This window comes from Lipotes vexillifer, unplaced genomic scaffold (genome assembly GCF_000442215.2).
Source record: "Lipotes vexillifer unplaced genomic scaffold, Lipotes_vexillifer_v1.1 scaffold890, whole genome shotgun sequence".
Classification (NCBI taxonomy): domain Eukaryota; kingdom Metazoa; phylum Chordata; class Mammalia; order Artiodactyla; family Lipotidae; genus Lipotes; species Lipotes vexillifer.
The window spans coordinates 330,616-345,303 of NW_006776053.1; the positions used below are offsets into that span (position 1 = coordinate 330,616).

The 14,688-nt window shown below is 41.6% G+C and overlaps 1 protein-coding gene across 2 annotated transcripts in view; it reads right to left on the reverse strand.

Moving 5' to 3' along the window:
• Nucleotides 1–14,688, reverse strand: part of DENND1A (DENN domain containing 1A) — a 536,936-nt gene that overhangs the window by 153,339 nt on the left and 368,909 nt on the right. The gene's annotated exons all lie outside the window — the stretch shown is intronic.

Consider the following 14,688-nt stretch of genomic DNA (forward strand, 5'->3'; position numbering starts at 1 on the left):
CTCCTTTGTGAAGCCTTCCCTGACCACTAAGACAGGCTTAATGACGCCCGGCCTGGGCCCCCTTGGACTGCGAGTTGTCAGTGAACTGTAGTGTCTACTACCTTTCCTGCTAGACTGTGAGTTCCTAGAAGGGCCAGCAGTGGTCCAGCAGTACTTGGCCCAGTGTCATCATTCAGCACTTTTTGCTAAATAAAAGAACAGATGAGCGAGTGTTCTGACATCTTAAGAGGCATTTCCAATGGCCGAGCCTCCGTGCTTGGAGGAAGGTCTAGGATTACATTCTTCAGTGAATGATCATTGGAAGAAATGGTCTCAGTTGGGAAGGACTGGGGGAGAAATTGATACTCATCCATTTCCCTTTTGCAGAGGGTCATCACTAAGACACAACCAAAATTGCAAGGAAAATGAAGCTCTGGTGGCTGAATGAATTAAAGGGGACAACGGGGCCCGTCTTACACAACACTGCACGTGCCACACGTCCAGTAACATATGCAGCGTTCCCCACCCCGTCCCGCACCCTCTTCCTGTTTGCCCTGGTCACTACAGGCTCTACCTCTGGGGTCTCTTGGCTTCACTTGCTCCTCTATCCCTGCGCACTCCTCAGGCAGTAGAGTGTAGAGCTTGAGTCACAAGAGCCAAGTCTAAGATTAGAAATCAGTCTTCCTTACTTTCTTAACCTTTCTGAGCTTCAGTTTCCTTTGCTGTAAAATGAGGTATCTGTAACATACATACATTGTGAGGATTAAAATATAATGGATGTAAATGGAGAACTGACATAACAAACTGCCTGGCTTTGTGTTTTGTTTAATTAGTACCTGGACTACTGCACCAGTCTTTCAACTGGTGGCCCTTCTCCTGTTTTCTTCCTGGTCTAATCCATCCTTTGCACTTTGAATTATCTTTCTAAAACAAGAGGTTGAATCATATCACTTCCTTCTTCTAAAATTTTCAGTGACTCCATGGTGCTAACATATAAAGTCCAAGTTCCTTAGCACAATATTCAAGGCCTTCTATGGGTCTGGCTCCAGCTCTGTTTCCAACTTTATCTTCTACTCAATCTCAGAGGCCTCAAAACTATCCCTAAGCCTGGGATACTCTTTATCTCATTCTCTAACAAAACTCTTCTATTAAAAATTTTTTAAAAAGCCGCTGACTTTCTGTGATGCCCTGTCAGAACAAATAGTTCTTTCTCCGGGCACATTAGTTCTGTTACTTTGGTTCATGCCTAATCTTTGCAGGCCCCATGCTGGAGATGTGCTGGGAACAGAGCTGCATATGATCAGGGCCCAGCTCCTGAGGGCTTGCAGTCAAGCTCCCCCAGACCAGCCACAAGTTAGCTTATTACTACTTCAGAAGGGGCTCTCCCATTGTATTCATCACCATATTTAGCTTTTTTTGTATAACCAGCAGCCTACATATCTTCCTTCCCACTATGATGAAGATAACCCTTGCAATTTATACCACTCAACAAGTATAAGATTATTTCTTCATCACTTGGTTGCAATTTGTAGGGGGAGAGGAGAATAAGGGCGGCACGCTATTCACCTAGTCACCTCTGAGACACTCCTATCCACCTCTTTCCGTCAGTGCTGGCACCTTAAGATCTTTCAGCAGCTTCCCTGTTGCTCTGAGGATAAAGACAGTCCTAGCCTGGCCTGCAAGGCTCCAGCCTTTTTCAGATCCGAGGCTCCTGTACCCCCTCCATGGCTTCGGCCACACCAACCGGGTTCCAGTTGCCCTGGCCTCTCTTATACTCCAGGACCTTTGGATAGGCTAACTCCTCTGGAGTGCTCTCTCCACTGTCACCCCCTTGCCTAGCATTCAGCACCGTGCAACAGGCCTTTCCACAGATAATCGGTCACCTGTGTTGTCCAGTGTGGTAGCTGCTATTGAGCACTTGAAATGTAGCTGCTTCGACTGAGGAACTGAATTTTATTTCATTTTAATCAATTTAAATTTAAATAGCCACATGTGGATAGTAGCTACCATACTGGACAACCCAAGGCCCTAGATCAACTACTATTCATCCTTTAGATCTGAGCTCAAATACCACTGCCTCGGTCTGACCCCCTCAGATTAGGCCAAGGTTCCCTTGTCATATACTCTCCCTGTACCTTTCCTTCAGAGACAAACAGCAAAGTGATGATGTATTATGTGGCAGTCCATTAACGTCTGTCTCTTCCATTAGACTGAATGTTCTAGGGAGGCAGGGACCATGGCCACCCTCAGTGCTGGCACAACACTGCAAGTAGAGATACAGTTCTTCTCAGAATCTGACTCAAGTCATCCTGGGCAGGGGGTCCACTTGCATTAACTGCTCAGTGTCAGAACTGAAGTTAAAAGTTTTTTTTTTTTGACAAATCAGACAACTGCAGCAGCTGGAAGGGGGGCAATAGAATTACTCTCTCTCCCCCTTTATAAAATAGCCCTTAAGGACTAAGGCAGATTGATTCTTCCTTTCGTGAATAAACTAGACATCAAGGCTTTGTTATAAGATCTCCTGGGGAACGTCTGGAGAGGGCAGGAGGAACTATTGCCTTGTTTTCCCATCCTCAGGGGCATGTGTATATTGGCTCCTCTGCTACCTTCACGTGGGCAATGAAATGGCATGGTGCATCTCTCTGTGCCTTAGTTAGTTCTTGCCTAAATTTGAAGCAAAAAGTCTTGATATGTAAAGGCAATCTCACCCCACTCTCTTTCCCAGTAATAGTTTCTGAGAAAACCAGGAATTCATCAGGAAAAAGGAACAGGAACTAGTATTTATCAAGCACTCTACTAGGTACCAATAGCCATGGTAGGTGTTTTCATGCCCAGCACTGTATTAAAATTTCAGAACAAGTGGGCCAGGCGGAGACAGTTATCCTCACTATACAGATGAGAAAAGTGAGCCTCAGACCCAACTCACACAGATAGTACAGCAAGGGGCAGAGGCTAAAGTCAAGCACAAGTCGGTCTTACTCCAAAGTCTGTGCTATTCCATTAATTCTTACTGCTGCCAGGATTTCTCAGACCAGCAAATTAGATTTGTCCACGATACTGGTTTATTTTTTTCCACAACTTAATATATCTCCATTATTGCCTCCTTTCATTCCTTGCTTTTCTGTTTCTTACTTGAGAACATGGCTGTACCTTGACCTCGGTTTGCTTTAATTGCTTCTTCTGCATCCGATTTTCCCCTCAAAGAGCCTGGTTCTCCATGGGGGAGTGGGGACTGTGCTAGTTACGCGGAGCTCCAAGCTGGGGCCGACTATGACCCCAGCGGCCCATGTCTTTGCTCCCTCTATCTCTCCTGACATCTTATGGGCCGAGTATTAAGTCGGAAAGTTAAGAGGTGAGCATTACAATTCTAAGCAGCTTTTTGTCGGGCAAAAGGATCAATTTTCATTATGTGAGTGGCTACTTCACTACATGCTATAATGGCTTTGTTGAGCATCCTGAGAACAAACTATCAAGTCCTCAGGATGACATTCTTGGAGTAAAAAAGTACAATTTAAAAACAAAAAGGTCCATTTCTACTATCTGCCAAATAAAGCTCAGGATGAGTCTTGCACTCACAGTGCACTCCAGCCCCCTCCCTGCCTGGTTAATCCCAGTACCTCAGCATTGTAAATGGAAACACACAGGAGCAAAGATTTTTGCATTTTCCTATCTATTTGTAATACTCATCTTCCTCCAAACACATTTTTTTTTTTTGCATGAAGTGAAATTGTCTTTGTTTTCCCTAAAAAACAATTTAGTTTTAACACACCACACACACACACAATTAATGCAGCTGAACACTAAAGAAGGTTACAAGATTTAAGCTCAAAGTAAATGTGTATTTATAATATTAGGTGGTCATTCAATAAAGATTATTTCTATCCATGTATGTTCATGCAAGTATGCTTGTGTATGTATGTATCCATAGAGTATTTTCAGAGAAGGGTTTTCTCCCCCATACTTCTGGCAGTTTAGGTTTAAAGGTCAGATTTAAACTATCATCATGTTTCACAATGCAATCTGTGCAGTGCTGGGTAATGAAATGGTTCAGTAAAGGTGCTCGTGGAAATTCTTTTAATTAGGTCTAAGGCTTTTCAGTTGTCAACATGAATAAACCAAGAACCAGTCTCTTGCAAACACAAGGCACAAAATACAAATGTAAGTTACCTTTGAAAAGAGAGATACACACTTGTAAAAGGAAAGTTATAAAGCATGTTTTTTACAACATATACTTCAATTTAAAAAAAAAAAAAAACCAACATCTTTCAACAACAAAATGGACTGCATATCAACAATAAAGCAGTTACTCTGTTGCTAATGAACCAGGACACTAATGCTTGCTTCTAATGAAAAGTATTTGGAGGAAGACTAAAGTTTTTCATAACTAAAAATGTTTATCAGGAGACTGACTTTCTTCATGAGCAAAAGCCACCTCTCCATTTAACTATAATTAATCCTACAGATCAGTGGTCTTTCACTCAGACACGTGAATGTCCCATAATGACTCCTGCAAATTGAATGATATCAATGAAAAATGCACTAGAATGCACTTTTGCCTTTAGCATTATCTGAGGCCCAGAAGAGGAGCATATCACAGTAGGAACATCATCAAGACTCCTGCTTTTCAAAGCTGTGTTGACAAACTAAACTATTTAGATTTGGAATTTTCAGCTGTCAGCTCAAAGCTGAATCTAGGGATTGAAATTCACAAGATGAAAACTGCAAGAAAATGGTAGGTTGCTTTGGGAAGTTGGATTGTATTTGCATTGAGCTTGATGGAAAAAGCAAAACTAAATAAATGATTTCAATCACCACCAATAGTTCAGATTTAGATGGATACAAAGGTGTTCATAAAAGACAATCAGCTGGCCTGAGACCTGACGTGGAATGGGACAACCCAAATGGAGCAATGGCTGCATGTAATGAACATGTATAATAAATCCATGCATCGATCAACCAATGAATGTATGTCTGGCAAACACTGAGTTCAGATTCTGACTCAGCTGCTTGCTATTAGCTGGATGTCTTTAGGCATCTTATTTTCTTCTCTTCATTTAACAAAAAAGGGGTAAAGTACCTCCCCTTCCCCTCAGGATTATTATGTAGATTGAATGTCAAGATTTTCAAAGCCTCTCACACAGTACCTGGCACACAGCAGGAGCCTAATAGATGCTGATTATTCTTCCACATTAACCCAACTCCAAAGCCAAAACTACCCAAGCCATTATTTTAGCATAAAAAAGAATAATGGGCTCACAATTAACATTTTCTGGGGCATCAATGACTGAAATGTCACTCATTATGCTAAGCCTAGTGGGTTTATCTAGTGACCCAAACTTATGTGTATTTGGGAGTTAATGAAGTGCTTGGTGTTTACAGAGATAAAAGCAGGATTCGTCTCAGCAACAATCCTGGGCTGAATGGATATAGATTTCCATGCTTAGGGATGTAGCCAGGCCGGATCCATGGTGGATCACATGGATACATCCACACAGAGTGAGATATCTCCCAAGGGGATCTGGGCATCTCCACCTCCTCGGGGGAGAAAAAAAAAACAAAACAAAACAGGAAGGGGGGTGGTGGGAAGTGTGTATAATAGATGTGTTTCACAGTGTCCCTGCTGTGATGAACAACTTGATCCACTTACAGTTCCAAACACATGATGCATAAAAGAGCTGACAGAAATTCAATTCTTGCAAAGAAAAGCATCTGCTCTCTAGTGGGAACGGCCAAATATTAAGCAGTTTTAAGGCAGGGCAAAGACCTAGAGGAGCACACTTCATTATTTAGATAGCCAGAGTCAAAAATGCAGATCACAAATGAATGAAGAAGTAGCCGAGATTCCAAGCATTAATTACCCAGAGTAAAACGATTCAAGTTAAACCTTTGTTACGACAAATATTAAACCCAGCTGTGTTTATGTAGCAGTTGTGAAAAAGAAGGAAAAAAAGAAATCCGTGTATAATATCTGTGAGCTCTGCCAGTTAATTGAATTCGCTGGCAGCACTTCCTCTATCAGGAGCCAAACATCCTCAAGGATAAAATGTAGCTTTTAAACAGACCTGGGGAAAACGGAATCAAGAAATTTCAACCAATAAAACACAACTCTTTACTGGTATAAAAGTAAAGTAAAATTCAGTAATGAAAGGAAGGAAGTCTCTTAAACATTTACTGCATTCCAGAGCTTGGAGTTGTGGTTTATTGCTGAGGTCTCTTCTGATGTCCCACAGTGCTTCTGCTCCAGCATCTTTAATGAAGTCCCATAAACTCCCATAAAATAAAATCCTACACACACACACTCAGGGCAAGGCCCACTGGATCACGATGCTCCTTTCCTTCCTACATGAAATTTAGAAGTCACGGAGCGGATACTGTCATGGAGAGTGGTCCAACACAGAAGAGAGACCTACAGACAATCCCCTAAAGCATGAGGGACGAATGACTGGATAATGGTGATAGGTGATACTGATAAGAATTCTCTTCAGCAAACTGTCCCCTGACCCAAGTCCAATATCAGATTTGGGGTGGGGAGAGCTTGGCTAGATTCTAGGAACCAGAGAAGCAACAAGAGGTTGGGTCCAACATTCCACCCTTAGTCTAGTCATTACCTGACCTAACTACCTTAGTTGATCCCCCACTGCCCCAAATATTAAGTCCAGACTTGTTTCTATGACAGAAGACCATTTCCCATCTGGTCCTTCCCATCTACTTCTTTGGTCTCATCTTTTGTCCCTCCCAAACACACATCCTGTGCTCCAGCTGAACTAAACTATTATTCCCTGCCCAAACGCATTACACTTTTGTTCGTGCCTCCAGCCTCAGTGCATTCCATTCCCGCCTCCCAGTATGCTCATCTCTCCTTTTCCAGGAACAGTGACTGTTTCTTGTACATCTTTATGTTCCTGTGGTCCAACACACTGAGCACACCTCCAGAAAACTTTGGCTGGATAAATAATCTCCAATCCTGAACTGGCTATTGATCTGCCCTTTTGGGACACTCTGAACCAGAAGCATCTGCCCTTTTGGGACCCTCTGAATGGTTCCTGTGGATGGAAACAAAGCTGCTGGTATAAGTGGGTAGGAGAGCGGCAAGAGATGTGCCAGGAGAGGCAGGCAGAGACTAGATTATAAAAGGCCATATTATGGAGCTTGAATTTTACCCAGAAGAAAATGAGGAACCATTAAAGGGTTTTAAGTTGAACAGTGACATTCATGTTCCAGATTATGCCTTCATTTACAGCAACAGAGAATGGTCTGGGATTGGAGAAGTGGGGGCAATAGTGGCAGCCCAGCCTTCTGTTACCTCTTTTACTAACCAGCCAGTGACCTCACTGGGAATAAGGTGCATGTCTTAATCATCTCTGCATCCATTATACCCAATACAAAGCCTGACACATAGTAGGTGCTCAGGGAATGCCTGTTTTGGTTTCTTTTGTCTTTTCTGGCTTTACTGAGGTCTAATTGACAAATAAAATTATACATATTTGAAGCGCACAAGGTGATGATTTGATAAATGTATATATTCTGAAATAATCATCACAATTAAGTTAATTAACATATTCATCACTTCACATAGTTACTTTTTCTTTGTATGTGATAAGGACACTTGAGATCTACTCTCTTAGCAAATTTCAAGTATGCAATAGAGTATTACTAACTACAGTCACCATAATGTACATTAGATACTTGGAACTTATTCATGTTATAGTTTGTAACCTTTGACCAACATTTCCCCATAGGAAATACCTGTTGAATGAATAAACATTCTATTAGAGAATACTAACAATACATGTTTTAACGTGGCAGAAGGATCAATTCCACAAGGGTACTAAGTCTGCAAGGCCTATACACATAAAGAGTTACATAAGATACTCAAGACAATCAGAGCCCGCCCATCTCCCCGCTTGGCATTTTTCTTCCTGTTGGGATTTTAAGAATGGGTTTTTTGCAAGGTTTACTATTAGTTCAGACATTTCCCGGGCCAGACTACTAAGCCAGACAGCCTGTGATGTCTGCTCCCTTGCTTCTGGGATTAAATGCATTGTTGGCTCACAAGGTAGGATGGCACACCAGCACCTAGGAGGCCCTGTAGCAGCATCTCTAGGGTCTGAAGTTTCCGGGCCTTTGGAAAAAACATGGCATAGAGAAGCTCCAGCCAACAAAGCTGTTAGCAATGGCCTAACAAAGCAAGGCCATCTCTGAGCAGACTGCTCTCTCTCCAACCAGCATTCTAAGCGGGGGTATTCCAGAGAAGAGGCAGCAAGCAGACTCCGGGCTTATTTGTTTTTCGTTGTTGTTGTTGTTGTTTTTTGCGGTACGCAGGCCTCTCACTGGTGTGGCCTCTCCCGTTGCGGAGCACAGGCTCCGGACGCGCAGGCTCAGTGGCCATGGCTCACGGGCCCAGCCGCTCCGCGGCATGTGGGATCTTCCCGGACCGGGGCACGAACCCGTGTCCCCTGCATCGGCAGGCAGACTCTCAACCACTGTGCCACCAGGGAAGCACTAGACTCCGGGCTTATTTGAATCTGGGCCCTCCCGAACCAAAGTTTTGCCTTTGGACTCCCACAGACAGTCACCTACATGGTATAGCCCAATTTTAATGTGATCTGAACTAGTCCTGAGGTCACAATTAAACAAGATGCTGTCATTCACTCAGTGAAAATTTACTGAGTACATGCTATATATTTAACTCTGGGGCAGATACAAACGTAAAGAAGGAAGAGTTTTTAGTCCCTACCCTAGAGGGGTTGGAAGAGAGGACACAAGAAGCCAAAAATAATTCCGATATAACATGACGAGCGCTGTAACAGAAGGATGTGCCATGTGCTTTGAGAATACAAAAGACAGAGCAATCAACTACTGAGGGAGGGTCAAGGAAGACTTTACTCTAGAAAGACCAGAAAACTGACTGGAGTTAGAAGAGACTGAAGACAGGAATGTAATTAGGAAGCCATTGTCCATTTTCCAGTTTCACAGCACAGAAGAGAAGTACAGGGTCCAAGTGACTGCTGGGCCTCACACAGGTGACTGGGATAGCTACACATGCATATAGTTTCCACGAAAAAAAATTATATGAATTTTAAACAATTTTTCAAAAGTAAGTGCTAACTTTCATGTTACTGATAAAAGTGAAAACTAGTATAATCTTTTGGGGGAGGTGGTGGTATTTAAAAGTATGTATCAAAAGCCTTAAGTTTTCATATAAATTTTTATATGATTCAGAAATTCTACTTCTAGCAATTCATGGAATTCAAGTAAGTGATATAGAGATTTAGTTACAAATATGTCCATCATACTGCTGTTTAAAAGAATGCAAGGGCTTCTCTGGTGGCGCAGTGGTTGAGAGTCCGCCTGCCAATGCAGGGGACACGGGTTTGTGCCCCGGTCTGGGAGGATCCCACATGCTGCGGAGCAGCTGTGCCCGTGAGCCATGGCTGCTGAGCCTACGTGTCTGGAGCCTGTGCTCTGCAACGGGAGAGGCCGCAACAGTGAGAGGCCCGTGTACCGCAAAAAAAAAAGAATGCAAAACTTGAGGGACTTCCCTGGTGGCTCAGTGGTTAAGAATCTGCCTGCTAATGCAGGGGACATGGGTTCGAGCCCTGGTCTGGGAAGGTCCCACATGCCGCAGAGCAACTAAGCCCACGCGCCACAACTACTGAGCCTGCGCTCTAGAGCCCGCGAGCCACAACTACTGAAGCCCATGTGCCTAGAGCTGTGCTCCGCAACAAGAGAAGCCACTGCAATGAGAAGCCCGCACACCACAACAAAGAGTAGCCCCCGCTCGCTGCAACTAGAGAAAGCCCGTGCGCAGCAACGAAGACCCAACACAGCCAAAAACAAATAAATAAATAAATTTATTTAAAAAAAAAAAGAATGCAAAACTTGAAATTTTCAGGCCAAATATATTATGGTGTATATCCATACAATGAAATGGTAGTTCACACATTAAAAGGTATGAATTTTAATGATTAAAATGGTCACATTTTATAGTTTTCCTGTTTTTTTTTTTACTGTGTTGCAGAGTAATGAATGTATTATATTTTGTAAACCGGTATTATATGTATATTATGTATATTTAAGAGTTTCATGAATTGATGCTTACCCATATTATTTGAGATATACTCTGATATTCCTTGTTCAACTCCATTAAAAAAAAAAGCTTGCTGTGACCCACTAAGTTGATTTTATGGTTTCACTAATGGGTGACTACTTGCAATTTGAAGAAATCCATTTTTAGGGTGTAAAGTAAAATCCCAATGGCATTTAGTAATCATGACCAAAGAGTCAAAATGCTTGGCACTCAATTTACCCAGTAAATTGTAGCTGTAATGTACACTGAATTTCTCCTGTCTCTTTTAAAAAGGGAACTCTGATCTTTGCAGATCTTTGCTTTTCTAGATACCTGTACAAAGTGAAGAGTCAAATGTTGAATAAATGAGTTTTCCAAGATCTAGAGTTCAAAGCAGATTGCATATTTTGCTCACTCTTTCATTCATTCACTCATTCCACAAACATTCACTGAATGCCCCAGTGAGTCATGCATTGTGCCAGGGCTGTGTTCACAACCATGTAAAGCCCAAATGCTTAGGAGGGGAAAGTGTTATTATATAGTACGTGGTATAAAAGAAGTATGGGAAAAATGTTATGAAATCCCAGTGCCAAGCTGTGGAAGCATCACAGAAGTGACATTTGAGGAGTGCCCTATAGAGCAAATAGGTTTAGCCAAGTAGAGAAGGAACGGTATCCTAACCAGAGGGAATAGCATGGAAAGAAGCATAGAGATGTGAAAGAGCATGAGGCCTTGGGGAATGGGATCACTCTCCTAGTGGCTGGGAAACGGGGTATGAGTACTGAAGTGATGCAAGATGAGGCTGAGAGGTTACCTGGGGTCAGCGTCCAGCTTATGAAGAGACTGGATGCAGCATAGAAGGACTGGAAACTACTCTGGCCTGGGGCACTGTAGGTGCTCTGTAAACAGTATCTTTCTTCCCTTGCCTTCTCCCCCTTCTCACACCAATGAAGACTGCTCAAGATGGTTTCTCTCTCTTCACATGCTTAGAAACCTCTTGGATATCCCTCAAAAATTCCACCAAGGAAGAACAAGAAGTTTAAGTGATTTAAAATGCATCATTAAGTCATTTGTGATCTTTTTATCCAAAGAATATGGAGAAGAAAGAGAAACTACAGTCCTGAAGACATACAAACCATAAAGCCAAAAGCCAAGATTCAAGTGTTTCAGGAGAGAGGAGGAAAGATGAGTTTTCCATCATAAAACTAGTAATAATCATATCACAGAAAATTTAGAAAATGAGAGAAAAAAATCTTAACTCATAACTTTACTATCCTAATATACCACTGTTGATAATTTGGAAGTTCTTTTAAAAATCTTACTTCTGAGTATCTGGCTGTTTTTCTTAATTATAGTCATGGTAGATATATCATTCAATATTCTGCTTTTTCCACTGAATTGTATCCTTAGCATTTCCTGTGTTGCCCACATTCTTCATAACAATCATTTTTAGTGACTGTATGGTACACTCCATTGAATAGCAGTGGAATAGATCACCTTAAACACTCCCCTTAATTTTGGATATTAAGGTTGTTCCCAGCTTCAGTTAACATAAACAATGCTATTTGGTTAGGTGGCTTTCTCCATTCAGCAGTATTTGCCAGAAAAAAAAACCCTTAAAAGTAGAATTATTGAGTCAAAAGGTAATACGTATTTTAATGTCCTATTACATATATCACCACACAAGAAAGCCTGATTTAGAAGAGCATTGATCAGGTTACAGAAAGCATGAAGTAAAAGAAAGGAGAGTGTAAGCAGATGGTAAAGGTCTCCGCATACACGTGCATACACAAAAACCTGTGAGTTTCAGGCCAAAGAATATTAGAAAGGGCCCCGACTGAGCTCTGGGAAATCAGTGATGAGGTGTGGTATGTTCACCTCACTGGAAGCCTGGAAGCGTCTGAGCTCTCTTTTGCCAAGCTTTTAAAAAGCTCTACAAATTTTACCTGTTGGCTGAACAGTGTATACTTAACACTCTTGAAGGAACAAGAGATGTTCTTTAAATTTTAAGAGAGAAACAGACGAAGAGTGCTTGGTTAAATGGCTGCGGAGGGAGGGACATTATGTTTCTGTTCAAAGCATACACACGGGCTTGAGATAAACAACAGCAACGAAGACCCAACGCAGCCAAAAATAAATAAATAATAAATTTATTAAAAAAAAAAAAGAAGTCTGTAAACAGGCCTTTACACCAATAAAAGATGGACTATTCTTGCCATATTCCTTCCCCCAAATCCATAGCTAGGGAACAATACAATATTGTCAGTGAAAGCAGTACATTTGCAAGTTTCATGGAACCCAGCAAAGTACAACAGTATTAACCTTGCCAACTCTCTCTCTTTTTTTTTAATGGTACAAAAAGCTAACTAAGATTACAAAATTTAAGACTAAATTGTCTAGGTAACTAGTAGAAAGCCAGAGCCACCCTGCCTCCAAAGTTACCCCTTAACCCATGTTCATAAATCATGTGAAAATCAGCAGAGCTGTTCTGAAAGCTAATCAATATTAGAACTTCCTTTTTAAAATTAATTTCCAAGTCCTCTTCCTTTTTAAAATTTATTTTATCAAGTCATAACTAATATACAATAGAATGCATATATTTAAAAAGTACAGTTCAATGAGTTTTGACAAATATATACATCTGTGTAACCATCACCACAATCAAGAAACAGAACATTTCCTTCACCTCAGAATGTTCCTTCCTGCCCTTTTCAATCAGTTCCTGCCTTCTCCATCCCAGGCCCAGGCAACCACTGGCCTGCTTTCACCCACTATAGAGTAGTTTTCTCTCTTTTAGATTTTAAATACATGAAATCATATAGTACATTTGCATGTGTCTGGCTTTTTTTGCTCAGTGTAATATATTCAAGATTCATCCATGTTGTTTTGTGTATCACAAGTATGTTACAATGAATAATGACTCATGTAGTAAAAAGTAGGGATAAAATATAGTGTTTATCCATCTATCAGCTGATGGAATTAGGATTATTACCAGGTATTGTTTACTGTGAATAAAGCTGCTATAAACACTCATGTACAAACCTGTTTGGATATATATTTTCATTTCTCTTGGATAAACACCCAGGAGTGGGGTTATTGGGTTATATTGCTAGTGTACATTTAACTTCAGAGAAAACTGCCCAACTGTTTTCCAAAGTGGTTGTTCTGTTTTATGCTCCCAATACCAGTGATGGAAGTTTCAGATCAGTTGTTCCACATCCTTCCTAACACTTGTTATTGTCAGTCTTTAAAAAAAAATTTTTTTAAGTCAGGTATGACTTACATATAGTAAAATTTACCACTTTTGGTGGCTAGTTTTATGAATTTTGAAAGATGCACATAGCCATGTAACCATCCCCACAATCAAGATACAGAACAGCTCCGTCACCCCAATCCCCTCGCACCCCTTGACAGTCAGCTGCTCCTCCCAGCCCTGCTCCGGACAACCGCTCATCCGAGTTCTCGCTCAACAGTTTTGCCTATTCCAAAACGTCAAATAAATGGATTATTTCACTTAGCATAATGTGAGATTCATCCATTTTGTTGGATAGATCAGTACTTAGTTTCTTTTGATTGCCAAGTAGTATTCCATTTTACAGGCACACCACTGTCCCTCACCAGTTGAAGGATATCTGGAATGTTTCCAGTTTTTGGCAATTATGAACAAAGCTACTAAAAACATTCACGTACATGTGTCTGTGTGTACGTAAGTTTTCATCTTCTTGCGTGTATACCTAAGACTGAAATTACTTGGTCACATAGTAAACATTTGTTTAAGATACTCATTAATAAGAAATGCACAGTCTTTTTATTTTAGCCATACCAGTGGGTGTATAGCAGTACCTTCCTTGTGGTATCAATTTACACCCTCATGGAACATCTTTCCCTGTGCTTACTGGCTATTGTTTTTCTTTTTTCTCTCCAAATCCTTCCTTTAATGTCAGGTAGTGCTTCAACCTAAACACACAAGGGATACATACCGTAGAGAAAACGGACCTGAGGGCATCCGAGTGAGTCATGGACGGTGTGGTAGGTACAAACCTTGGCCCAGTGCAAAGGAGTAGTCAAGGGCCTGGAAGAAGGATGGTACTCTCTCTCCCCTCCTCCATTTCTCTTTCCTACTGGGCTTAAACTAAAGTTTGTAGAAGAGAAAGAGCTTTCAATTAGTGGAACCAATGAGGCCCCAGGGCCTTGGAGGGTAGATTTGGTTGTACAGTATTACAAAATACATTTAAGAAAAAACAGCCCAGGCCTCCCAGCAGCCCAAGTGTAAGCTGGTCCAGTGGCCCGACCTCTACATGTAGGTGTTGGACCGGGAAGGGGGAGAGAGTGATTGCTGGGCACTGGTGTCAGTTCATGATGGAGCAGCATAAGATTTTCCCTGCTCTGTGAACGTGCACATAAACATAGCCCCCTGCCCTCAGCCCTGCTCTGCTGCAAGGAAGCCACTCAGAGTAAGTGACAGCTGGGCACAAAGTGTTCAGTACGACCAGTTATGGGATCTAGTGCAGTGAAGTCAGTCATTCATTTAGGACCTATTTTCACACAGGGGCAAGGAAAAACCAGAAAATTCTATCTCACCCTTTAAACTGGGACATTCCAACCTACACAATTACCTGTAATGTGTCTCAGCTCAAAAC